This window comes from Accipiter gentilis, chromosome 4 (assembly GCF_929443795.1).
Source record: "Accipiter gentilis chromosome 4, bAccGen1.1, whole genome shotgun sequence".
NCBI lineage: Eukaryota > Metazoa > Chordata > Aves > Accipitriformes > Accipitridae > Astur > Astur gentilis.
In genome coordinates this window covers 2,837,133-2,864,116 of record NC_064883.1, presented here as the reverse complement: position 1 = coordinate 2,864,116, position 26,984 = coordinate 2,837,133, and the positions used below count along the sequence as shown (strand labels likewise).

At 39.7% G+C, this 26,984-nt stretch overlaps 2 protein-coding genes across 8 annotated transcripts in view; one reads left to right on the top strand and one right to left on the bottom strand.

The window, feature by feature from the left end:
• Positions 1-26,984, bottom strand: part of AZI2 (5-azacytidine induced 2) — a 1,028,525-nt gene that overhangs the window by 531,547 nt on the left and 469,994 nt on the right. The window lies entirely within an intron of this gene.
• The window catches only part of RBMS3 (RNA binding motif single stranded interacting protein 3), a 457,623-nt gene that overhangs the window by 147,902 nt on the left and 282,737 nt on the right, over positions 1-26,984 (top strand). The gene's annotated exons all lie outside the window — the stretch shown is intronic.

Sequence of the window (26,984 nt, the reverse complement as noted above, 5' to 3'; positions counted from 1 at the left end):
TATATTCATTGGGCTATGTAGTTGGGCACCTGCTAGTCGCTTGTCTCCCATGCTGTTATTTCCAGTAATATTCTTCATGTCGAAGCTTGTTCCAAATGTCTGAAGAACTGGGGAGAGGGGGATGAAATTCTCTTTGTGTCAGTCTCCACATATTTTTTTTGAGTGACAGGTTGCTTAACTTCTCTCTGCTTCAGTGTTTTCCCATCTGGTATAAATGAGGATTATCTGTCTATCTTGGATTCCTCCATGGCTTGCATTGCTGAAGTACCAGAGAGCCTCACAGTCTTGGATGCGTTTGATCCCCCAATACTCCAGGATGTGGGAGAAGTACCTTTAATCACTTTTTACAGAATTGTAAAGAAAGTGTGTGGTAGAGCAGATTTCCAGGTCAGTGTTTGCTATGAGACATTTTTCCCTCTGGTTGACCATGTATAATACCCAGAGAAGGTGTAGGATCTTGAAAGTACCATTTGTTTTTTATTATCCTCCTGGGTGGTGAATGTGTCAGTTGGGTGGTTGAGTTGGCTACCTCTGAACCTATTGCCTCTCTTAGCCAAGGTAGGCCCTGCTTACTTTATAATCAGGACAGTCTTTCACGAAGTAGGCCATGACACTGCCCACACCATGTTATTTCTCAGTGGGCTGTAGGCATTCCTAATCTGATTAAAGCTGGGTGGCCAAAGGTGCTTTTCTCATAATAACCTAGCCACCGCATTTACTGGACTAAAGACGACCAAGACCAGAAAATGAACATAACCTTCCTTTTTACCTGGGGGATGTTGCCCAGTGTAAGGATGGGAATATGACCAGGTTTTGGTAATGTTTAAACTCTCCTCAATCTTGTGTTTAATATGAATTTAATAATTAATAAAGTAAACCACATGTATGATAAAGTAAGTGTCTTGAATTTGGTATGCAACACTGACATGTTCTACAGAACCAGAGGGGCTCACGTGTTGGTATTACAAACTTATAGGAAAGATTGCTGTCTTTGTGGTTGGAGTTGATGCCTTTCTTTCTCAAACAAATTATCTTGGGGGATGTGTACATGGGAATGAACTTGTCCTGATTCTTGTAGCAAGCTATGAAGGAGCTGGGGGGAAGGAACCCAAGGAAAGCAAGGATTGTCCTCAGAAGTGTTGGAGATGCTCACAGTTCTGTGGGGAAACAGGATCCGGACTTGAGCTCAACCTTGCAGCCCTCTTTTTTTCCTTTAACAGCAGATTGCCCAGGTAAATGCATTTGCTTCTGGGACACTGCAAGGCAGGACAAAGTCCCAGTACAAGTTATGACCAGATGGTTTCCCAAACTCTCTGCACAAAACTGGCATGAGGAAGCACAGGTCCTAATTCAGTATCAGCAGTGTCTTTTATTTCCTAATGTGTGGGAATGGTTCAGGACAATAGCACTCCACACTTGTTCCTCTTTTCTCCCCTCTGTCAGGAGGCAACAGATACTATAACTTGTTCTTAGTCTTTCTTTTCAAGACCTTCAAGACTTATGGGACACGTGCATCTTTTGAAGTTACCTGTACTTTCTTGGCACTCTTAAGATATGCCCACAAAATTGAAATTAAAGAAATCTATTTGACTGCTTAGTGTATGCTTACATTTGCAGCGGCTCTTTGCTCAGTGTTAGTGCAGAACATTCTGGTATATGCATTTGTACAGACAGGTTTATTTTGTTTTTTATAAAGCCTAGGAGAGATTTTGGAATTGCCCAGTATATAGTACTGGGGTTTATGCCTTTACTGCTGCATTGCCCAAAGTGCATCCAAAAGAAGGTGCTCTAGTTCAGATCACTATTTTTGTCCTTGCTCAGGGTGACGCACACACACATCTGCGTCTCCTGTGGTGTCTGCATGGGGTGATCCGAGGGCATGGAAGGATGAGTGTTTTCAAGGCACCAATTTACTCCTAAGGCTTTTCAGCATGTGTGCTGTGGGCTGGTGCTTGGCCTTCATTTCCTCCCTCCTGCTAGAGCCAAGGACAAACTCCTATCTCTCAATACATTAAACCTGTCAATGTTTGACATAAGCAGCCAAAAGATTGATGAATGGAATGTGATGCAGCTGGTTTAGGGGGTGTGTTATTTTGTTATTGACAGGCCATCATTTTTTTAGCAACAAAACCTGTTTCAAAGGTGTCTTTTTAGTGATTATTTAAGGTATTTTAAAAAAGAAAAACAAGTTCTGTCATGAACACCCATAGTGATTTGTCCTGTGGGTCACCATTTCTGTGTGAACCTATAGATCTCCATCATTAATGACTTCTAATGAAGGTGCTAGAAGAGGATTTGATACTGGCATTTCCTGTAGTTTTATAAAAAAATTTTTTTAGGCAGTGGTAGAGCATTTGGAGCGTAAGGATCCTGTGTTCTGCTCTGAAGCATGAGAGGACCCTTGTCAGTGTTTACCTAGGATTATAGCCAGAGCTCTGGGTGTGGAAGGATCATTCAGAGTTGCAGAAGGGTTTATCTGTTGATATGGATCCTACATAAGTGAATACTTGGCCACCTTCTAGGGTGCAGGGTATGCAACTGATTCCCCTCTCACTAACTCATTCCCTCACTGTCCCTTCCTCTCATCTCTGGTAAACCCTGCCTGCTTTTACAGAGAAGGCAGCCTACTTCTGCTGAAATTCTGCAAAATTTTCCTCCAGAAAGGCCTTCTTAAATCACAGCCTAGTATTTTATACCTGGAATAGTCTTTTTAGCCATCTGTCTTTGTATAAGCCTTATATTTTCTACGTGTTTTATGTTATATTTTTATTAGAAATGGTGTGAAGGGCTGAAATTGTGTGACTACTGATGAACATATCAGAGTAGTCTGTTCTTGACTATCAAATCTCTTTAAATACTCTGTCTTACTAGCAGCAATAATTAATAATTAGGAAGGGTCAAATCTATTTTCTAATTATTTATTTGGCAGGAAGCTTTTTCTAGGAAGATAAGTAAATACCAAAGGAACAGTGGGTTGAAAAATATTGTGCAAAGTTTATGTAAACAAATTATATGAAGATAAACAAAAAAATCCAGAGTGTGGGCTTTTGGCTCTTGATTAATGAGCTTTTTCCGGTGTTTTGCTGAACAGGATCACTCGGTTACACCATGCTGTGTACAAAACCCTTCTAAGGCTTTGTGCATCTGTTTCTGGAACTCTCTCACCCAAGATATGTTTTTATTTAAAAATCCTGATGTGTATCAGTAAGTGCAGTGGACAAGTAGGTCTTGGCGTAACTTTGAGGTCATTGGAATTATACGAGAGGAGACTTTGGTCCCAGCATCTCTTCTCGTGCAGATGGCCACCCAAGTGCAGTAGCAGTGTATTCATAAGAATGGATGTTTGTTTTCATCTGTTTTTTAGGGTAAGCTTAACACTTGTTGAACTCATATTGCTGTTGTGCGACAGAGTGGGGAAATGCTCCTTATTCAGAGGTGGTGTAGGCAATGAAGAGTGAGGACGTCCCTGCCCATAACAAAAGGCAAATCAATTCCTGTTCTCTTTAACATTTCAAGAGAAAAGGAATTTTTTTTTTTTTTAAGCTCTAGGACTATCATCTTAAACTTATACTTCATTGTGGGCCTTAGGATCATTGACATGGAGTTCAGATGGAAGGATTTCTATTTAGCTTTTGTTTTAAACCACAGACTTCTATTTTTTCTCTAGATTCTAGCATGCAGTGAGAACCCACATTGTTCTACAAGTGAACAGGATTAAACCTAAGGGAAAGATAAGACTCTAATGACTGAATCAGGATGTTATAACTACATATGGCAAATACATATGTTTAGTAGGTTTTTGGGGTTGGAATCCAGATTGGTGGCAACGATAACGTAGTGGATATTTATCAGCACTAGCTCCAAATGCTCTGTAACACTTACATCCCACATTAAAGTAACCTGTGGATTTGCATTTTCGGCATGTTTTGCATGTTTGCTTCAGTTCTTTAACAGTGCAGTGATTCAGCTATCCTGAAATAACACATGGATAACAGCTGTAGGAAATCATGCAAAAATTCTATTAAGCACTAGACTCTGAAATTGCCTTTTTCCACTACAAATGAACTGACATCTGGGTCATATCTTCTGGTTAATTCCAATGTGCCTGACAGTCTAACACATGAACAAACAACAAGGAAAACAACACAAAATGCACAAAAGAAGGAAATAGGAAATCAGTGTTCCTTGTGTTTCAGACACTGGACCTCCAGAATCTCTCTCATATTTTCCTGATAAATCTGTCTGAAGGTCTGACTTCTAGAATGGCTGGCTATGGAAAGTCAGTATGACAGAGCTGGCTACCACTATCATGAAGTTTTGAGGTTTATTATTTTCTACCAGTCAAATTAAAACTACAGAAAGTTATGTCCAGAAGGTAGAAGCAGGTGTCCTCCACGGGTCTTGTTACTGGGCATTGAAAATAAAAGGGATCAGAAACCATTCTCAAGTTTTCGGAAAGCTTTTACAGTGAGATATGAATGTAATTTCAAACAGACTGTAACAGGCAAAGCAAGAGAAATGCCAGCTGTGTAATGATTGACTGTCCAAATAGCCTGAAATTTATATCTGTGCAATTTCTTTTTGATAAAATTGAGATTTGTATGTCCCCTTCATGCATAAGCTTTTGAATGCTAAACTGTATTTTAATTTACAGAGGTTAACATGAAAAAAAGTGGGTGTCCTTAGAAGTGAAAAAATACTGCAGTGAAATATGCGATCTTTCTTCAGCTGGTAGTTAGCTTAATATGTATAACGTTTCATTAGTTACAAAACATATTTAGTACAGGCTTCAAATTATCAGTGACTGTCATTGTGAGAGATATTCAGTGTAATATTATCATAAATTCTGCAGTTTCAAGTGAGTTAAAATGGGGCTCTATAAAAATAATACTTATGGAAGGTAGGGATGGTAACAATTTCTGTAGTACATCCACCTGACCTTAAGGCAGGCTTAACAATATCTGATTTATTTCCTGCAGTTATTCCTACACCTTATCCCCCAAAAGTTCCATGATTGGGATTTCTGAACATTCCCAGGCAATGCATGCTCTGCTTACCCACAGGGTTTTTTTTTCTGACATCTAATCTATTTTCCTGGCTGTGTTTTAGGCTACTGTTCCCAATGAACATGGAAAAATAGTTTTACCTTTACACATTGCAGCAACTGTTAATTTGCCAGAAGACTGTTATTCTGTCTCTCCTCTGCCTTCTCCAATAACTGACCCCAATTATTTCAGTCTTTCCTCTTAACTCATACTATCTAGGTGTGTAATTATTATTCTGTTCTACTCTGGGCTTAACCAGTTGGTCATGAAATGTGGATTTCGTAAATGGACAAAAACTTCCAAACTGCATAGTGGAAGGATTATTTCGGTTGGGTTTTGCACCACTTTCCTGTTCATGCATTGCAGTAAGGTCTGCTCTTTGGTGCTTCTACGGCATTGTTCAGTTTGCTAGGACTATGAACTCCAGCATGTGTTTTTCAAAGCTGTTGCCAGGCGGTCATTCCCCTTCTTAGTTAAAAGTATGTCCCCAGTATGACCTAAGCATCGTATTAGATTACTTTTGTTGCAAAATCTCTTCTTACCACTTTTTATTTTTGCTATCTATATGACAAAGTCAACAAAGGAAGGAGAGAGGGAGTGAAGGCTCGTATGACCAAGTTACCATAAGGCAGCAAGTTCTTGCGTGCTCCTCAGTGACTGTTCAGGTCCACACACCACTCAGTACGTTGGGGTAAACGCAAGTTATTTACGAGAGAGGTTACCTTCAGAGAAGAAGCAGCAAGCTGCTTTGCATTTTTCATGGAATGAGAACTTGCAAAGGGGGTAGCCAAACAGATGATGGATGGTAATTTGTTCCTGTATCGCTACTTCAGTTTCATCCTGAACTGTAAGCAAAACTAGTTAACGACATTTGAAATACAAAGGCCTTTATAAGCATACCATATAATGTAGTGTAAAAGGTTTCTCATTAAAATTAAAAATTGTAATGAGGAATTTTAAATTGTGAATCATTTTTATTCTTTCTATTTATTAGTGATACTTTTTGAGCCAACTGACTTCAGGGCACTCAGGAATTTTCTGGCAGTAAGGAAAAAGAATCTTTCTATTTTTAATAATTCAGTTGAAATTTTTAGTCATCCAGTTAAAATTACTTGGAGAGGAATCCACAGTCCTGTTTTAGAAAGCCATTTGAGCTGAGTCTCATTTTAGGGATATTTTTTCCTTATGTGCAAAAGAAATTCAGAAGATTTTTTGAAAAGGGTGCAGGGGAGAGAGACACATCAGATTGAATCCCCCAAAGCTGCATACCGTAAAGTTGCAGGGATGGCTACAGATAGATCTTCCCACGCAAGAGATGTTTACATGTTCTCTGTATGTACAAAGGGCTATTGCAAGTGAGGTAAGTGATTTGGTTTTGTGGTTAAGCTAGTTTTGAACACCTGTGGTAATATCTAAAGAGCCTTCATATGTCTGCCCAAAATCCCACTTTGGAGATTTTTTCAGTGAACAAACATCTTTTGGCACTGGTGATGCCACTTGGTTCAGCTGCCTGCAAGCTTCTGCTTCTCACAACAGTTAATTCAGAAGTGCTTAGAAACTAGGTGGGTCTGCCTGTACTTAGTATTTAGTGTCAGTGCACACACAGACATTCTGGAAATGCAATTATTTTCTATCCATGTGTGGGTTTAATGGGATTTCCGAACAGTTCAAGAGCTCATTTGTTCCGAGATGCTGAGAGAAACATGAACACGTTCACACAGTGGCTCTGGATTGCTTTACCTAAGCCTTTTGCATTGGTTCACCATCTATTGATGTGCAGTATGAAGCAGTGGACAGTATCTAAGGAGAGAATAAGAATATCCTTTAATTGAGTACAAAGTCAATAAAACACATTTTTAAAATGAGCCTGAAGGCACTAGTTATTTTTCATAAGGTCGGCTCTTTCCTTTTCGGTCCTCTTTTTCTTTCCAGTCAGGTTTTGTTATTAAGCACTGTGGCTTTTTAATCAAAGCCCACAGTTACCCGGAGTACATTTTTATGCTGGCTCTGGCCCAGGCTCAGGCTGCCGAGGCTGCACATCGACAGAGAGCCCAGAGAAGCATTCCTCAACTTGGACCTTTTGTCCCAGCTTACTTCCTGTTGACCGACGAGTGGCCCTTTGCCTGGCTCCTTGTCAGGTTGTTCACACAGAAGAGAGTTCAGTGTTTCTAAGGGCAGCAAAATCTTGAAGCAGATTAAAAGTACTATGTGATGCTCTTGGAGCAAGAATGCCAGCTTTTTCTCCGCCCCCCCCCCCCGTGGGTTTGCTGAAGGACAAAGGTTGCGAGGATGAGATAGAGCGGTTTGGTGTGCTGGGGTGTAATTACACTCCTGCTAGGGAAGAATGGCACAAGACTGGCTGACTGTTCTCTTTAATGGTGGGGTTGAATCCCAGACCATGTGCAAAGCCTCGTGAAAATGTAGTATTACTTGTCAGAATACAATTTTAACACAGTCACTACAGCTCTGTTGCAGTATGTCCAGCGTAAGCACAGCATTTAATAGCTGGAGGAAAGAACCATATTTGGACATGTCCTTTAATGCAAAGCCTGTAGTATGATGTGTTCATCATATTATCTGCAAAATCTCGTTGTCTAGCTCTTTTCCTCTGCATGTATCTATCTATGCACATATATGTATATGCACATATGAATATGCATAATAATGTTAGTGTTTATCATAGGAGTAGAAATACAGTTGTAGCTGCAGCAGTGCAATGATAATTCAGGGAGCCCTGAAAAAGTCATTTGTGCCCCAAAGCTTTCCTCTTCTCTTCCATCTGCATAAGCTGGACTAGAGAAGGTCACTGCTACTCCCTACAAACATTATAGGCTTCGCCTTGCTTTTTTAGTGCTTATGGCAGAGAGGAAAAGTATTGTAGTGAAAACCTCTTTGCTCAGTTAATCCTGTGTGCACAGTTCTCCTGGCACACAGGTATTTTACTGCTGTCCTGAGCTACTAGGGATTCATATGAATAGGAGATTCCTTAACTACCCGGCCTGGGGGATGATTCAGGAGGGTAAGGTGAAGGTTTACAGGGTTAAATGAAGAGAAGGAAGATGACGCTGAACAGCCAAACCCCAATTCCTGAAAGCAGGCTTGTGGCACAGCCCGCCGAGGGAGGGCAGTGGCAGGGGTCCTGCTGCTTGAGTCACCTCACCGAGCACGGCAGGGCATGGGACACAAGTGCCTGTTTGTACAGGCAGGGGCAGGAGGAATTAACCCAGCTCAGTCTGCTGAATAAAGATGGATGTAGGTCCAAAAACTGTTGAAAGGGGTTTTGTGTATGTGTGTGTATGGTTTCAGTGATTGAAAGCTTAGATTTTTCAACAATTTTCTAGGATGCATCCAAGTAAGATTCAGTAGGAAGGAGCATGCTTGTGTGAGGTTTTAATAGGAAGCCAGTTCACAGCAATACAGAAGTAGGTTAGGAGTCCTAGTGCATCTCTCTCTCATTCCTCATTTCTCTGTCTGCATTCCTGAGGGACTCCTTCATATCACGAAGCCCATTTGACTTATGACCTAAAACAGATTATTTTTTTTTTTTTCCCAGCTCAGCAGAGGTGAAAGGCTAGGGCAGTGTCCCACAGCCAACCTAGCTTCCACATTTTTTCCCAGTCTTAAACACTTCAGTACTTGCAGATAATTTTCCACTGTCAAGACACCTGCTTCCAGTGGCTGGAGGATAAGGGGAAATTATGGGCTTATCACACATTTTCAAAAAGTCTGCACAGGAAATCATAAATAGTTCTTAATACTAAACATTTTTTAAAAATTAAGGGGAAAAAATGCTGGTTACTTTTCTAATAGGAGAATGCCATTAGTGGTTCCTATTGTTTATCAATATAATATAATTTATTGCTGGCATTTTTTTTCTCCTCTATACATTTCTGGTGTCATTGTATTTTTAATATCACGGCTATCAAATTATCGTAAAGGGAGAGAACTAATACTTTTTGCTTATGGATACAAACATTATTAAATATGGAAAATTAAAATGTCTTTGATTTTTTCCTTTTTGTGGATCAGGGCTTTTTAGTTGGTATTTGTTCCACACTACTTTTCCCTTGGTAAAATACTGTTAAATTAAGAAGTAGCTGAGCTGATTATACATGTAAAATGATCGCTCCCCGAGATGCTAGGACTCAAGAACCATCTTCTTTGGAGCCAGACCACCTATCCACACAGTTATTTCTCTGATTTTCGTGTCATCTTTATGGTTTTGGCTTGAGCAACCAGACAAATTAGCCCCCATTAGCCCATTAGTCCAACCCTCAGCTTTCGAGGTTTTAGGTGCCTGAGAATCACTGTGAAACCTAAACCTTGGTCTGTAAAGTTATGCAGCTAATTGATCACATACAGTAACAAGGAAAGGGCCAAATTGCTCTAGAAATACCCAAAGGTAAAAAAAGAGGAGATTGGATTATTAAAAGGAAGTTGAGGGAAAGCATTATATGTGTTTGCTGGAAATGTGTTTTTTGGTCTTTGGGCAAGACCAGTGGGCACCGGTGGTGACTTCAAGCTGAGAATGCAGTGGATCTTTTCAGTTTGAGTATTAGAAGGCTTCTTTGAAGTTTGTCCATTTTGAAGGACTACAAAGGAAACACAAAGATATCAGAAGTGAATGCAGTTAAGCAGAAGCCTTCAGTCTGGTCCTGGTGGTCACAGTACTGAAAGGTTGGTATGAAATGGATAAGGGAAGTGTACGCACACCGGTGGCATATCAGACACCAAGAGTGCAAAGCTGCTGTCTCCCAAATGGCTGAAAGGATAAATGCTCAATTTGCACGTACAAAGAAAATGTTTCTTTGACAAGGTGTGTTGAATTACACCCAGGGAAAATTCCACCCGCCCCTAAAAAAAAAATAAAAAAACCAATATACTGTTGTACAAATATATTTTTATTCCCTGGCTTCAGGGACTTCCACAAGCTGCGTGTCTGACACCTGGCTTCCAGGTCTAAGCAGCAATGTTATATTAAATAGCTGTGGTTTTTAAAAAACAATCTGTTTTCTTTTTGACATTAGTGAAATATTAAAGCATCAACTGGCAAGCTTGTTAAATCAGTTGCTTTTCATTGGATGTCACTGGTGAAAAAAGAAATACACAGTGCAGATGTGTGCTTGAATGCCCAGGAAAACACCTTTAACGTGGTATGATGTTCATGACATTGCTTGGCCTTCTGGGCTGGTTCAAAATATATGTGCAGCTCAGCCAAGTTGTGTTTTTACTGGTTGGATAGCAAAGCCTATATGTCAATACAGAGTTTGAACTAACAGAAGGAGTATTTTCTTGGCTACCATTAAAAAGCCAAGAATGCAGACCATTCTTAAACATAAATGTTCTTGTCTGTAAATAAATATTTCAATTATCAGTAGGTGTAGTTACAGATATCCATCTTAAACAAACAGAAGACCCTCAAACTCAAACCCCAAAATCTCTGCACAACTTTTTTGGGGTCCTCTCTTTTTTACCAGTTATTTTATTTTTGAAAGATGCATATGAGCAAGCAGTGCTGGAACTACACTTCTGTGAATTATTTTAAGTTAGAAATAAGCTTTTGCCTGGTACTTTCCTATGTCCATTTGGAGCGCTGTTTCAGTAGGTTTTTTTCCCCTTTGAGGTCCAACTTCTCTCTCAGCTGCAGTCAGCAGTGAATTAATACTCTTGGATGAAACAGGGCAAAAAATAGGTTTCCCATCTGTTAAATCTTTTTGAGGATTTCTTCACCTAGTCTGTATTGGGATGAACCTGAGATTTTTTGAAATGGAGGCAGGGGAGAAGAAAGAGGGGGGCAAACCCAGTGTACTGCTTTTTCAAATCTGAAGAAAAGCTCGTGCATGAAAAGGTATCTTTTCCAACCATCTGTTGGTCTAATAAAAGGTATTTTCTCTGTATCTGCTTCTCTCCTGTCCCTAGCTTGGCACTGTTAACAGTGTCATAACCACCAGAAAGAAACACCCCTTCCAGACAGCTGGCTGAGGTGTGAAAAGCTCAGGTTGGAGCTCCAGGTCTGAATCAGTGCCTAGCCTGACCTCTTCCACCCTCCCGAGGGTGTCCTGACCCTTGGGCTGCTCTGCTGCCCTTAGCCCTGTTACAACTTCAAGTAGAAATCATAATGTGGAGGTGAAAGGTCTGTGGAAACTACTATATTGTTTTGTGTTAATTTAAATGGATTGTGGTATTTTTTGGAGGAAAACAATTTTTCTGGCACCTCCTTGGTCCATTCTGCTGTTGAGCCTGCAATATTTGTGTCTGCCTTAGGAACAAGTTGCAGCAAAATGATGAATGCCTTGGAGAGTTGAAGCATTGGATTATATAGCCTAGGAGAGCAAATGCACCTGGGTCCAGGGCTGCTCACAGGCTGCACTTGGTCTAAGGAAAGCCGGAAGCAGGCAAGCATAGTCTGTATCAGCAGTACTAGTATACGACTAGAAGGAATTAGATCAAACCAGTAAGAAGCTCACTAGTCTTGCCTAGAAGTTTAATTTAGTGAGAAGAAGTAAGTATCCAACTTTTAGACTTGAATTGACTACCAGCACAGAGCAATTTCTGACCCTAACCACTTGAAACTGTGGGACATTAAAAGATAGATATTGACTCCACTGGAAAGTAGGAGACATCGAAACCTTGCGGGCAGGAACATCTAGCAAGAGGTCATAGTAAGATGTGGGAAAGCCTTTGATTTAGAAATTAAATAGCTACAGTAACTAGTATAAACACTGTAAGACATAAGGTTTGTGACTGATAAAAGGATTAAAACATTGCTCTGCCATTAGATGTTGTGCACCTCCCATCCTTCTCCCTCAGATTAAAGTCCCTCTTTAAGCCAAGACATTGTGGTAGTTACCAGTTGAACCTTAAGAGGAACATGCTGTCAGTTAACTCTAAATTAAGATGTTTGTTAAGTGATTATCTCTTCAGGTGTATGCCCCCAAATGAATATCTAGAAAGAATCTTTTATAAATAACTCTTTCAGAAAATTATAATGATAAAGTGACTTCTTAAGGAAGAGAGGACAAGGACTCGTTCCTTGTGGTGATGCCTTGTTTATTCTGAAGAGTATAAACAAATGGTGTGATAATTCCTTCTCTAGAATACAAAGGCTACCTTCAACATACAGATTTGACCAGGTTTTTCTTTCTTTCTACTTTTGCTAATTCTTTCCTTTTATCTAGAGAAATCATCACAATATCATAATTAAAGCTGTGTATAAACTGATCATTAACTGTGGATTCCAGAGACTTGATTTTTTTTTCATTTTATTCTAAATTGTCTCTCCTTTCACATTCTTCTGTGCAAAGCAGAATACTGTGCTGTGATTGACCTGTCTCTATAAACTAGTGCATCTTGTACAATACATCTTTCTTTGGATCTAAGTCATTAGGATTTCTGAGAAAACCTTGGATGAAATGTTGAAGCGAAACCATACACTTAGCCACACACAGCTTATGAATGCAACATATTTTCCTGGGACAAACATATGGTAGGGTAGCAGTTGTTATCCACTCCACCAGTCCTCTCAAAATTGATCCAGTACTACTGCAATACCTCATGCCAATGCTGTCAGAGACACCTCCTTTCTGATACTGAAGAGCTGTCAAAGGTCTCCCCTGTGATTTCAAGCCTGATGTATCATGGCTACAAGATCCTGTGATGTGCCATTGTTCCATTTCATTTTCTTTAAATAAGTGGGAAGATAAAGGTCTCCTTAAGACTGAAATCAAGCTATTTTTTCTAACAATATCTCAAGATGTGCTTTACTGAAAACCCTGATTTTCTAGAACTGAAGACACAAAACCTCAGAATCCAATTTTAGCTACGTCACAGTAAATTAGAATAATCTCTCATATCCTCAGTGTTCTCCAGGTATACATTAAGATCAGAGTCTGGTCAGTAGATTTCAATTTCAAATCTTCAATGTGGAGACAAATTAGTTACAAGTAGGTAAGCTCTGATTACTTATCAAGCTATAAGTATAGCTCTGCAGTTTTCATCACTTTTGCTGACATATCTGCTGACACAACATGTTGTTGTCTAGACTCAGTGAACAGTTATAATAAGAATAACACATTAATTAATGCTGTTAGAAATAAAAGGAGGAGGGATGAATTTGCTGCCTCAAATGAAAATAATTTAAAGGGAGGAAGAGGGCAAAACTATCATCAAACCTAAATGAAAATGTAACCACAACAGTTGTATGTTTTGATAACTATAGTTAACAGAAACTGCAAAGCTAAGCTTGGCAGGTGAACGCAGTGTATTTAAATAGTAGAATAATGTAATATTTTAAATGTACAGCTGATGCTAATGTATGATTTTTGGCAATTTCCAGGATGCTTTTTATGATCAGAAAATGTGTTTTGCCTGTCTTACTAGTTGCACAAGATGACTTTAAAGTGCTTCTAGCCTGGTGCAATAACATTAGTCCTTTGTGTAGTACAGTGTCCTACAGTGTGCGTAATGACAGTGTAGTTATCATAGCTGTTAAGAAATGGGGCTTAATGGTTGCTTCAGTCTTTATGACTCAGGTGAGACCCTTTAAAAATTGTACTGTAAACTCATTAGATGTAATTTGAAATGGAAGTTCTAGAAATAGGTGCTAGCTGATAGATTTTGTTGATGGTCATAGAGCAAAACAATTAATCCCTAGTTTATTTATCCCAGTGGGTTGGTTTTGTGTTTGTTGATACCTTGTGTGTTCTAGCTTCTTTCTCTGAAGACCAGCTAGGGCTGCTTTTTTTTTTTTTTTTTTTTTTTTTTTTTTTTAAGGGAGGCAGAAAAAAATCTGTTTTGTTTGCATGAATTCAGATTTGAGGAGCTTAAAACACCTGGTTTTTAATTCTGCTCACTGCCAGCCTTCAACTGTCCTGGTAAGCTGTGCTTTTTCACAGATGTGAGGCAGACTGGTATAAACAGCTGCCCCCCTAGTAAAAAAATCGAAGCATTAGATCAGTGTTGATGTCTTTTTTTTTTTTTTTTTCTCCCTTTGAATGCTAGTAAATAGTGGCTGAAGTTCATGTGAACAAGGATGTTTAGAACAACATGTTTTGGCTGCCTGACTCTCAAAATGAGGCAATGTGTAATTCACATGAATCTTCTGCAGAAGTTTCTGGATCACGTACCAGTGCAGTGCTGGCCTCATAGCACAGAGACCCAGATTGAAGTCCAGCTTGCTGTTCCACATAGACTCATTTTTTCCAGGACGGAGCTCTTTCCCAGAGCACAAGTAAATAGTTAGATGATGTTTCGTTCATCAGCTGTTCAATCTTATGATAGAGAAATAGTTCCCTTCCAGCATTCACAGTTCTTCTGAATGGAGGCACTCAGCAGAGTCACCCAGCTTTGGTAACAACCAAAAGCATCCTCTGGCCAAAGCCATTAAAATGTCCTTTGCAAAGCATGCAGAGTATTGCCTGGATGAACCGGGCAAAGGCACGTGAGCCAAGGGGTGGGTGTGAGCCACTAATTAGGCAAAACAAAATCAAACTCAGATTTGGAGCCCTATATGGGTCAAAGCCAGCAATGTCTCCTGCTCCAGCAGTGATTTATGGCACTTCCTCAAATACGAAACATCTGGGATGAGGTATTGGTAAAGTCCCTTAGAAAGTGCATGCAACAGGATGGCTTAGGAAGGCAACACTTATGAAACCTGCCAACATTTTTTATAAGTCTTTTTAGTGTTAGAAAAGCAAACAAATAAATAAATGAATGTTGCTTCCTTTCTCCTTAGCTAAACATAGTGTAATGCTCCTGATGGATAAGGTCATTATTTTATTTTTCTCAGATAATGAGGTCTCATTGGGCTAATCCTATGGCAAAGCAACTCACCAGATTAGAGCACCAGCTTCTGCCTGATCTGTTATGTCATTATTTCCACTCACCCATTGTTTTACTGTATAGTACATTTTATTTGGTGTAGTGAGCCTTTCTGTTATGATACTTGCTGATATGGAACATATGATATTGTGACTAGTCCACGTTTTCTGTCATATTTCTCTAGGATAACCTTGCAAGTGGTATGAAAGGCTTTTACACCTGTCAGAAAGGCTTACTTAACTCATATGTTAGAGCTACTGCAAAACCGGCTTGCTGAAATGAGCTGCAAATTCAAAGCATCATATTGAATTTTGTAATTTATTTGTTCACAGCACAGGTCAATTAATTTATTTCACAGTGATGTAATATTTAATATTTGAAAAAAAATAGATAAAGCATGGCTGAGAAGCTGTTCTCTGTTCAGCTGAGCAAAACAGCAAATGTTTCTCCTGTTCACAGCAAATACAATGCATGTCATATGAATAATACTATCCAGTGAATAATAGGCATGCTTGCTAAAATGGTTTGGACTGTATTTTTTTTCCTGTCAACAGAAGATTCCTTAACATTCCTTATTAAAAGGCACAGTACAATTAAACAAACAAATAACTCTTTCCCAGACAGGAAAAATAAATAACCTTTCTGGGTCTCCCAAGCTTGAATTGTCATGCATATTTTATCCAGAATTCTTTGAGACATGAAATATAACTCCCTTTTTGGTTTCTATGAGTGTTTGCAATGGGGGGCCCAAGCTTAGTGTAAGCCTTTCTTCTACACTGTAACACAAATAATGATTATTGTAGCATCCTATTTTTTTTATCTTTTAAAAAAGTAGTCAAAGAGGTAGCATTATATGCTTAGTCAGGTTTGTTTATTCCAGTTCCTCAAGCTTCATCTTTTGCCAAACCCAAACATTAAAAAACCCCAACAACAAGTCACAAATGATTAGGAAAACAAACTCTTGAGTTTGACTTTTGGATAAGTCTCCAATACCAAGAAATCTGAGATGAAAGAGCTGCCAACAGTAGAAACCCAGTATTTTTTTTATAGCAAGAAAAAACCCACAGAAATGCTTGTAGGTCTAGTGGTATAGCCTGTGGAGTATAGAGAATAATAGAATAAGGACAATACATGTATGTAAATGATGTATTATAACTGGAATACACCCTGTAATCTCAAATAATAGCTTGCTCTTGTACACATGTTGACACCCCTGGCCTGGTCTTGGTGCATCCTCTCCATTAGGTTCCATATATTATCCCTTCCTGAAGAAAGGCCAATGGAGAGACTCCCTTACATGTTTCCCAGCTGCTTGGTCATGCTCCTGCCAAGATAGATGGTAAGGCTTTTTTCTTGGCAAATGAACTAGGTATTTTTATCCTGTTTTTAAGATAAATTAGAGAGATTAAATACAACAAATACATCTTTCAATGTAACCAATTTGTTAAGGTGAAGAGTACTTGTATTGCAGTCTTCAGTGTTGATTTTGATGGCCAGATTTTGTTTTTGTTTGAATGAGTAAATGCTTAATAGTTTGCCGATACTTCTTTATGAGTATCCCTCCTAACATTCATGCCAGTGCCAACTTTTATGAATTCTGTCATGTTTTCTGCTTCATTTTCCAAATTCATTCATGATTTGTAATTTTTGTTAACTTACCATTAACAGCATCTTGTTTGTGTTATCATTACTGTGTGTGAAGTTTTGAGGCGTGCCTGTGTGATAGTTGAACTGCGACTTTGCTATTTTGGCATTGAATACCAAACCTTAATCTCCTACTAGAGGGCTAAGCTGATGTTTAGATAGTATCTGTTTATCCATTGTTCATATAATAATCTGTGGCAGTGTCCTGCAGAAGGCAACATATTTTGCTCCCATGCCTTTATTTCATTGCTTCATTTTGATAGTTCATATTAAGGCTTGTCATTATTTTTAATAGAAACCCATGGCATATAAAGATGCAGAGTTGCTACAAGTGAGCAAAGTAAACAGCAGCCTGGACTAAAACGGCAGTGGCCCGGCTGCTTATGTCGCCCATGGTAGAGCTGTGGGAACCCACATTTTTTGCTGCTGTGGCCAACAAGGTGTTCGGATGAGCAAGAAGGTGGGTGCTACAAGGGTAAGGGAAAGTGTAATGGGGCTTTTTCCCTATTGTCTTTCAAGACAGTAAAAATAACAAATAGTTTATGCTGTTCTCCTCCCGCAACAGGAACAACCCAGCCATGGCCCCTTGTGTCTGCGACAACAAAGGTCTGTTTTGCTCCTGATCAACATTTAGATGCCTCTGTTAGTGTTTAAGTGAGCAGTGATGGAGGCTGTCAGATGCTATCAAAACCTGATTAAGTTAATGAGCTTGTTTTGCCACTTGATGTGCTTCTCAGTAACTGTTCTGAAGGTGAAAATCTGGTAAGCACATGATATTCCGGACTCTAGAATCCAGTCCGCTCTTCCCTTAGATATGCTACTCTGGGTCATCTATTTTGCCTGTCACCAATCATCAGAGTCTTTTAGATCACCTTTGATTTACACACACTGTTTTCCTGCCTTTTTCTTTGAGGACTTTTTTTTGAGGAATTAACATTCGGTTTGACTTGTTCTCTTTCTGGTGCTGGTATTCTCGCTTATCCAGGCTTTCAGATGAGCCTCCCTGGAAACTAGATGCAGCTGTAGCTTCTGCATTGCCTTTCATTTGTCATATACTCAAAATTGTGGTGCATCAATAGTGACTTCCTCAGATCTGAACTAAGCCTAAGAACACTGAAGCCTGCTCTTCAGTTCAGCTTAGATTTCCTTAGTGATGTCAAATCTTCTTGAATCCTCCAGCATTCTGCTATTGCTTTTCCTAACACTGTGAGAGCATCAGGTCTTCCTGAGCCTGATTCATAGCTTTACTAATCAGAAATCAGATTGCTTGTGACATTAGTTCCTTTGATATCATGGTGAGGTGGTCTAATACATAGATACATTTCAAGTCATATGGTGGGTATAGATGTGGGGAAACAGTGCTCTGCTGGTCAGCTTGATCTTCTACTGAGTAGACAGTGGTTACCAGTGTCTCACTTGCCTGTTGTTTTCTCTACTTGGTTGTCAACATCCCCAACACCATGCTAAAGTTTTCCATTCTAATTTGTGGGAAATTGCCAATAAAAAATTGTAGAATTAATCTTTGATCTCATCATCATAGTCGTCTTTTAGTTAGTAACATTACATAATCATCATTTTCACGTGTTTTGAAACCTACCATGGAGTAATCAGTTGCTAATAAGTTCCTACAAGATGAGAAATCTTCTTTTAGAAGTCCTAATTAATGCTGTTTCCTGTGAGTGGTAACCGTCTTGTCTCTTTGAGTAAATTCTGGTTTTTTTCTCGTTTTTCAGTGGCTTTCTGTCTGCTTCTCATTATTAACTGTTGCTTATTCCAGGAAGAGTAATTACTCCAGGATGAGATTCTGTTTGTTGACTCCTTTCATAACCTTTGTTGGGTTTTGCTGATGCAGCCATGGTCCAAACGTTCAAAAAATCTTTCAGAAGTTGTTGTACATCATCAGAGATTTTGTTACATTTCAGTTTTCAACTGAAATGGACAACAGTCCATGCTTGCCAGTATAGTCTCTTACTTCCATACGTTCTGTGCCACACATCCATCTTTCTGCATCACTGGCTAGCGTAACTTTTCTTAGACAGCCAGAAAGGTCCTTTTAAATTGGAATCTACACCTCAGCCTGGCATAACTCAGATGTCATGAATAGGAGTGAAAGCCTAGTAGAGTCTTACAATCTTTCTGCAACATCAAGGTACAAGCCCCAAGGAAGAGATTTAAGTGAAACATGTATGATATGTAAGTATATGTTTGTATGTATGTATATATATGCATATACTTCACAAATGTGGGGTTTAGAGATGAGTTAAATCAAGAGGATTTTTGGCCGTGAATGCTCTAACATATCTGTATTTTGGGGAGGGAAAAACCTCATTTTCTTATGTTGAGGATTTTTTTATTATTGTGAGTCTGATTAAAAAAAGCACCTAAACACTGGTTTTACTCTAAGCATGTGGTTAAGGACTTCTGCTTTTGGAAATCCTGGCTCATGGAAAAAAGCTGATCAGACAGTATTTTGAGCCACAAGGAGCTTTCAGTGAAAGCCGCTGACAACAGCTCCTTAACCAGTTGAAGACTGGAAGCACAAGCCTGCATAATCAGCAATGGTCCTGCTTTTATTACAATGAAACTGCTACCAGTAAGTGAGACTGGATATTCAATCTGCCAACTGGCATCTTCCCTTCTCCTCTGAATTTTGATTATTTTTACAACAATAAAACTTTGTGTTACTGTAATGCTTTGCATCTGAGGAGCTTACAGTGCTTTACAAATGCACAATAAGTGGTTAATTGGATTAGTTAGTCTAATTGCCAAAAGGTAAATATAAATGTATTATTCCCATTTTACAGAAGAAGAAATTGAGGCAGCAAGAGGTTAAGTTACAGGAATGTCCACAGACTGTTTAGCATTGGTGCAGTAAAGGGAATAAAAAGGGTAAGCTCAACTGATAAATAGAACGGGAGATAAAATAAGGTAACATTCCTTCTTTGGTGATCTAGGACAATCGCTGACAACTATATCTTTCATTTCACCCTTTGGTTTGTAGCCTTGTGAGCTGGACAACCTAGTCCTTCCTTTCTGAGAGGAAAGAGTAACTCCCCCTAAGGGCAAGCTGAGGTAGAAATACTACAGATATTTTTTTAGCATTATTGTATTTGCTAGGAAGATGGATGTAGCTGGTAAGGTTATGATGTGAGTGGAGCCAAAAGAAGAAAAAACCGTCCTGCTTAGTCTGTGTGAGGAGTGAAAACATTTGCGAGGCACTTGCTGTGCTAACCTGGGCCTGCACTCACCAGTTTCCCTGGGCCCTGGGCTGTATTGCTTCCAGCACCCAGGCTGGCTTGTGTGGAGCTCTTTCAGGGATCTCTGCACATCTCTACCCTGTGACATGTATATACACTATCAGGCTTGGCTGTACTGAGGGCATTAGTGACCTCCAGCAGCAAAAGAGCAAGCCTGGTGCCGGTTTCTCTGTGACTGTAATGCAGTCAGCTGCTATTGATCCCCTGCTAGGAAACAGGCTTTGCACATGTGAAGTTACTGTCATTGTCCTTTTCTTGATTTACTGCCCTTGCCTGGCATGGAGAGATTTGGAAATTTATGTGTGTTATGTATGAAGCAGATTATTGTATTTTAGATTAAAAACAGTGGAACTGTCCTTGAAAGGGTACAGCCTGGGGAAGTAACAATGGAAATGGGCTTAAATTATTTTAGTTAAGAAGAGAGTAAGGAAAATGCTTTGATCTCCCATGGTAATGATGAACTTCAGCAGACGTACCTAAAGTCTGTAATTCGTTCTTCCACTTTCTCTTAGTTAAGTAGAAGACCACCAAAATCTACAACACTTGGTTTCTGCATTTTTCTTTCAAAGAGAATCTCACTGAGGGTGAGTGAAATGCTCATTAAATTGAGCTAGCTTGGTAGATGCAGAGTTGTCTCCACTAGCTAGATAATCTGTTGGGCATCAGCCATAATCAGAGAATGATTACATCTGCATCTATGCAGTGAGTCGTTTGTTCCTTGATACATCTGTATCAATCCACATTTGCATTTCAGTGATAGTACGTATGTATTATGAAAATTTAAGAAGGCACTTCAGGATTTAGTAGGGTGCTGCACTGGGGGGTGGTGGTATATGTTGTCACTATGGTAACTTACACCAACTGAAAACTTAACCTATTTTTATTTAAAAGTTATTATGTATATCTGTAATAATGTCCATGGTCATATACTCCACCTACTTTGTAAGGAAAAAAAACCCCAAAACCTAAAGAAGAAAGGATGAAATGGTTTTAATTCCTTTGGCTTCTTAAAATATACATAGTAGCACATTGCTTTAAAAAGATGTAAGGGAGCAGAAGAATTATAGGCAGAAAGGTTCATGCTTTCCAGCTTGTCATTGTATTGGCTCACTGTGGTTTGCCTGCGTGACCCAGCTGCAATGAATGGAATCAAACAAGAGCCATTTGCCTGAGTCTTTCCTATGTGCTAACAGGAAGAAGTAGTGGTGACAGTCATACCCTTCGTCATCACTGGGAGAGAACAGAGAGGGGAGGGAAAGAAAGACCAAGAGCAAATGAGAACAGTATTTGGCCCGAATTAGTTTTCCTGACCAAACAATTGGTATTTTTGTTCCAAAGTCCCCTGGCTCACAATGAAAATGAGCTAATCCCTATTAGGAAGTCTTTCTGGATTTTGACTGGGAAGAGTTTGGTGTTGAATGAACTAGCTTTGAGAGAAGATTTTGTCCATGTTGTGTTCTCATTAGCAGTGTTCTCATTAGCAAAGCCTTGTGATAAAAATGGATGTCTTGCCCTAGTTTTTATTTATTAGAACTAAAATCCAATGTGCAAGTGTCCCTGATCTTTTTTTTTTTTTCCTTATCTACCTATGTCATGCCTTGCATGAGTGCCTCGCTGCCCTGTCCCTTCGTCTGTGTACCATCCTAGTGTAAGAGTGTCTCCCTCCTTTCCCTTCCTTTCTTCTCTCTTTGGCACATGCCACGAGCTGGCTCTTGGCCCACACTGTAAGCTTGATAAAAGCTGAATAGTGACACTTGCAGAGGGAAATGTTCACCCTGCCCAGGTTTAGAAACAAACAGAAAACTCTCAGTTTAAAAGCTGGTTTCTCTAGACTCTGTGTAGAAGGTGGTTCAGAAAATGAATCTAGCTTTGGTGCTCTGAAATGTGCTATGGAGGAGCTGCTCTCCATTTCCACTGACATATGAGGAACCTGGGGATCCCCTCATCCTAAATAAGTCAACATTACCTGAAGCTGGACAGAACTGAAATTTGAAAGCTGAGCTATCTTCAGCTGTGCTCTGGTGAACAAGTTTTCTCCTGTAGCAACCATACTTTGAGAAGGAAAATAATAATCTTCTAATACATGTTCCTTGGATAAAAATTAGTTATTTAAGTGTGTTCAACAACTTTCTAAGGCCTCAATTCCATCTTGAGTGTTTTCTAGCTGTGTTTACGGGACAGAAGCAAATGCCTGTGAAGCAAGTTGCAGCAGGGAACCGTTGCAGCAGGCAACAAAAGGCTGTGACACCAGCAGAGTATTGGCTTTCTCACAACTGCCCTAGAAAAGTGCTGCAGCCCTGAACTGCAGCATCCATCAAGATAAGGCTTCAGTTTCTTTGTTCTGTGCCCTTGGCCCTTTAGCTAGGACCAAGCTGTCCTTTGGGGACTCCCTGTTGGGGAGTATTGATAGCAAAGCCCCTCCTGAGGCAGCCAGACTGAATCTTACAAAGTTGGTTAACATGTTTGAGTGTTAAAAAGATAAGTACAACACTTCATGGGCCTGGTCTTGCTTGGGATACAGGGCTGGACCCTTCCATGAAAGAAATTTTCCATCTGAGTACCTAGTACTTTCTGTTTCTCATTTATCTAGAAATTCTGGCATTTTCTCTGTCTAAAAGTCTCATTAGTAGGAAGACTCTCATGATATTTTGGCAAGTCTACTCCCAATTTTGGATAAAATCGGTAAGTACAGAAACATATTGGAAAAGAAAAATAATGGATGTAGTGTACTAATTTGGGTTTTTTAACTGAAAAAAAAGCTTCAATTGCAAGCAAAGATTTGGGTTATTTTTCACTTTATTTCTTCCCTAATTGGTCCTTTTTTTGCACTATCATTTCAAAACAGACCTTTCTGCTTACTTTTCACCTTTTTTCAAAGCCCTGATATTCTGCATTGGACTCCTAAGACATCTGTTGCCTCTGTAGTTTTCCTGTTTCAGCTTTAAAAGCTGGGGTGGGGTTTTTTTGAGAACTACTGTTTCCATCTTAATAGCTGAAATTAGCAGAGAAGGGAAATTGGGGGCTGGAGAGGCTAGAAAAACAGTCTAGGAAAGAGGAGATGATGGAAGAAAATGACAGAAATACATAAAACACATTAAAGGAAAGATCTGTTTGAAGCATAGCAGGAAGTATGGGAAAAACAGAACATGTGGGGACAAAAAGCAAACAAACAGAAAAGGAAAAGAATTGCATTGCCAGAGCATGAGGTCTTCACTCTTTCCTTGACTCTGTTGGCATGATTATGTATTTGCTGGAAGCATGCAGGGTTTTATGGAAACATCTTCCCTGTTGTCATCCCTGGATAGAATGATACCTTTGAAATGATTTACAGGAGTGGAAAAGTCATTAATCAAGCCATCTTCCTAGCCTATGCATGAGTCTTTCTAAGTCACCTTAGAGGAGCAGGGAGAGGAGGAGCTGGAAAGTGAAGAATAGGAGTGATCAACTCAGGGCTGGAAAGAAAATGGACAAGGCTGTCTGGAAAAAGAAACAAAAAGAACAGCCCACCACAGAGCTTCCTAATACCAATTTATCTCTAAAAAAAGGGAGAATATGGTTGTGTGTGATTTGCTAGAGGAAGGTAAATTAAAAAAAAAAAAAAAAAAGAGCTAACAACTTTTAAAATTATTATTTTATACTTTTTATATATAAAAATAAAGTGAAAAATTAGATGAAACACTCAATTTTATTTGTGCTTGTTTGGATGGTATGATGGCCAGGAATTGTTTGCTTCAAGGGGGTCTGCTTCACCTCTTTGGTCCACTATGGGAACAAGTCTCTCATACTGTTTGTGTCTCAAGAGCCATGCCAGAAGTCTGCAATTCTTGTCTTCCTGTGCAGAACCGTTTTGCTTGGCTGTGAGCATAAAAGCTCTAGGGAGGCGCTGTCTATTAAGGCTAATTCTGTTTCAGCCTTATCCAATTCTTTTTGTGTTTTGTGTGGCTCTCTTGCACTGTGTAGTTTGGCTGTAGTTATAATCCATGTGCCTCTGGCTTATGAGGTGTTGTGCTGGTTCAGTTGCTTTCCAATGGCCATGTTCCATACACTCTTTCTCAGCAGTTCTCAGCATTTAAATGTATGCAGAGATCTAATCTGACCTCCTGCACAGAACCAGCTACAGAATTTTGTGCAGCAATCCCAGTAAATCCAGGTTGCATCTGAGCATGGCTGGTAATGACTGTGAAGTGTAGCAGATGGGGACAGTGGAGATCTCAAAGCAGGTTGTGCAGTAACTGGGGTTTTCAAAAGCTCCTGAGCATCTAGGAACACACAGCACAGTGCTATACTGAGCAAACCTCTCCAAACTAGCACTGAAACCAGTGGCACAGTGGTGCTCTGCTAGATCTTTTTATACTTGATGAGGAACAGGCCTAAATATGCTGGAAGAACGTTACTGTTAATGTGCTGCTTTGTGCCATGTAGGCATACTACCTTGTTCAACGCTGGTGGGAAGGTCTCTAAAGGATGCTGGTGTGATGTGCTGCAGATGTGCTGCGGATGTGCCTGTTGCATTTCAGGAGCAGAAAATCCCATCCACTTCCATCCATGGGCACTTCTAGAAGTGCTGCTGATTTACTGGAGTATTTCTGATAATTCCCCTCTAATTGGCTTGTTTTGTGGTCAGTGTGGGTTGTTGCTCTTGCCACTGCTGCAGAATGGTGATTTGTGTAATGTGAAGTCCTGGAGATCCCGAAGAAAACCAAAGTGCTGTGGTTCTGCATGCTCTCCACACATGTAGTAAAAACCAGGCCTTGCCCCAAGATCTTACTGCAACAGGCACTTTTTTGTGATGTCCTGCAGAGAAATAGCATGTATTGGGGGAATGATTTTATTCAAATTCTTAAGAGGCTACAGTGATGAAGAGCTTCAGTGCTACACACAGTATCTGGGATGATATCCAAAAAGCCCAGATGTTTAGTCTTCAGTGGCTTCATTTTAAGCTATTAAATGTGGAGTTTATTTTTTGGTTGGAAGCTGACTTTTTCTCAATTTTCTTAGCGTACACTGAAATGTTGACTTTCCTGAGGGAAGCTGGATTCTGTTGGTTAGCCCATTAAACAAGTGCAATGCACTTGTGCCGCATGTATGCATTAGCATTGGAATCACATGATTTTCTGGGCTTTTTTTTTTTTTTAAGTTTTTTAATTTTCATTATCTGGAACAAAAATGTCTTAATGTAATAAATGCAGATTTACTCAGTGACAAAATGCCTGACAGGAAGGTGAAGTGGGCATGTCAAGTTGGATGTAGTTGTGATGTAGACTAAGGAAAGGAAAGGCTGCCTAATACTGTAGCCTGTCTCCCATCATGTCACACCATTGTGTTTTGCATGAGGTCCTTCATCTAACCCATCTGCTTGTTTCTGGATAAAGGCAAAGAAAGGCTACTTCTTTTTTGTGTGCAGTGTTTGTCCCCACCATCCAGGGAGAAAAAAAGAAAAAAAAAAAAGAATAAAATGAGAGAACAGGATGGTACGATTTCTAGAAGGCTGGAAGGTATCTTCTTTCCAAATGTCTTCTGTGTCTGCTGCTGGAGCCTCATATTGTCTTCCAGTGCAGGAGAAAGAGCTAGGGAGGGTGAGGCTGTTGCACCACTTGGCTAGATAGGAGACTGGCAATCCCCATTTCCTTCAAAGGCTCCAAGCCTGCTGTATGAGGGAATCTGCACCTCTAGGGAGTGATTACTTGAATGAGACATCTGCCACCCTGAGGGGTAAGAACATGAGGACTGTTTTTTCCTTTCCCAGCCAGATATAGTGAGCAGGTCCATGTCCCCCTTACCCCCACCCTTTAGCAGTGAAAAATATACCTGCTCTCAGGGTCATATAACACAGTATCGTCTCTATGTAATAGAAATACCCAGGGCAGGATCTTCTGATGGCATTATATACAGAAATATATGGTTATGCCATCTCCTGATTCATGTACCACCTGCCTGTGTTACCTGATGGAAGCTCTGGAAGAAAGAGTCTTGGGTCTGTCCCAGAAATACAAAATAGTGACTAGGAAGGTGTAAGAGTAGAGTAGCAAGCTGCTGCCAAGGCTGCCATCTCTGTGTAATGGAAATGAGATGGGTTCCCTTTTGTGGACACCCTTTTGGTTGTGGGTCCTGAGTAACTCTGTACATTTCACTTAATTTTTTCAGCCAACTAGTACCTCATCATCTTCCTCCCCACACACCTCACTGCTTCCAGGATCTAGTGGGGGTATGGGAAGTTGCTTTCCTTTGTGTTTGGTCACAAAAATGGCTTTCAGAGCAACAGGCCACTGATAAAACAAGCAGCCTGCAGATTTTGTAGTACATTATTTATACTCTAAGAAAGCACAACCATGCGTGCTGGATATTCGTCTGGCTAATTCTTGTTGTTGACAGGAAGCAGACATTTAGTCTCAAAACATTTACACATCTCCACATTGACAACACCAACATGTAGTTGGAGTCTGTGTAAGAGATGCACTGCGGTCCCTTTGACTATTAGCTGTCTTGCCTGCTATAATGGATGTAGGCCAAGTGACTGACCAAGAACCTACACACACAAGTGTGTGAGATTCAGCACCATTTCTTGAAAGACTAAAAAATAATTTTAGATTGCTGGTTCTCCATTTCTTTGATACAGTGTATGAGGATACATGCCGTGCATGTAAAATGTCTTTTTCTCTTTATAGGCATTTTGGCTTCCTAGACAAAAGATGTTTGCTGGGTTTGTGTGTCCTGGCAAAACTCCTCCCTGCTTTCTCTTTCATTTTGGTTTATTTGATGTACTAAGCTGATACATAACCACTCCCTGCAAACAAACTCAGATCCTGCTACAGACTTGGGCATCTCTCAGTCATTTTCTGTATAATTTCATGAAAATTCTGGGATTTTAAAAAATAAAATATCCCTTGTAAATATGAGAATATTATTTTATCTGGATTGTCCTCACTTTCATTTTTAAAAAGAATATTTTACTGCATAAATTCCTCCTCCTTCCCATCTATCTTCTATTATTAAGCATTGAAATGCATACCTTTCTCTAAACTGGCTTCGTGAGGTGAAAGTTGTTCTCCATTGTCTATTTGGCCTTTCACTGGCAATATATATCAATGAGTTTGCTCTTTAGTTAAACCTTTGAGGTTTTGCAGGGACCCTAAACAAAATGTTTCTATATTCAGAAGGTGCCTGAACATTTAGGAAGAGTTACTGAGGATAGTCACTACCGATGTAGCTCCTTGCTGAT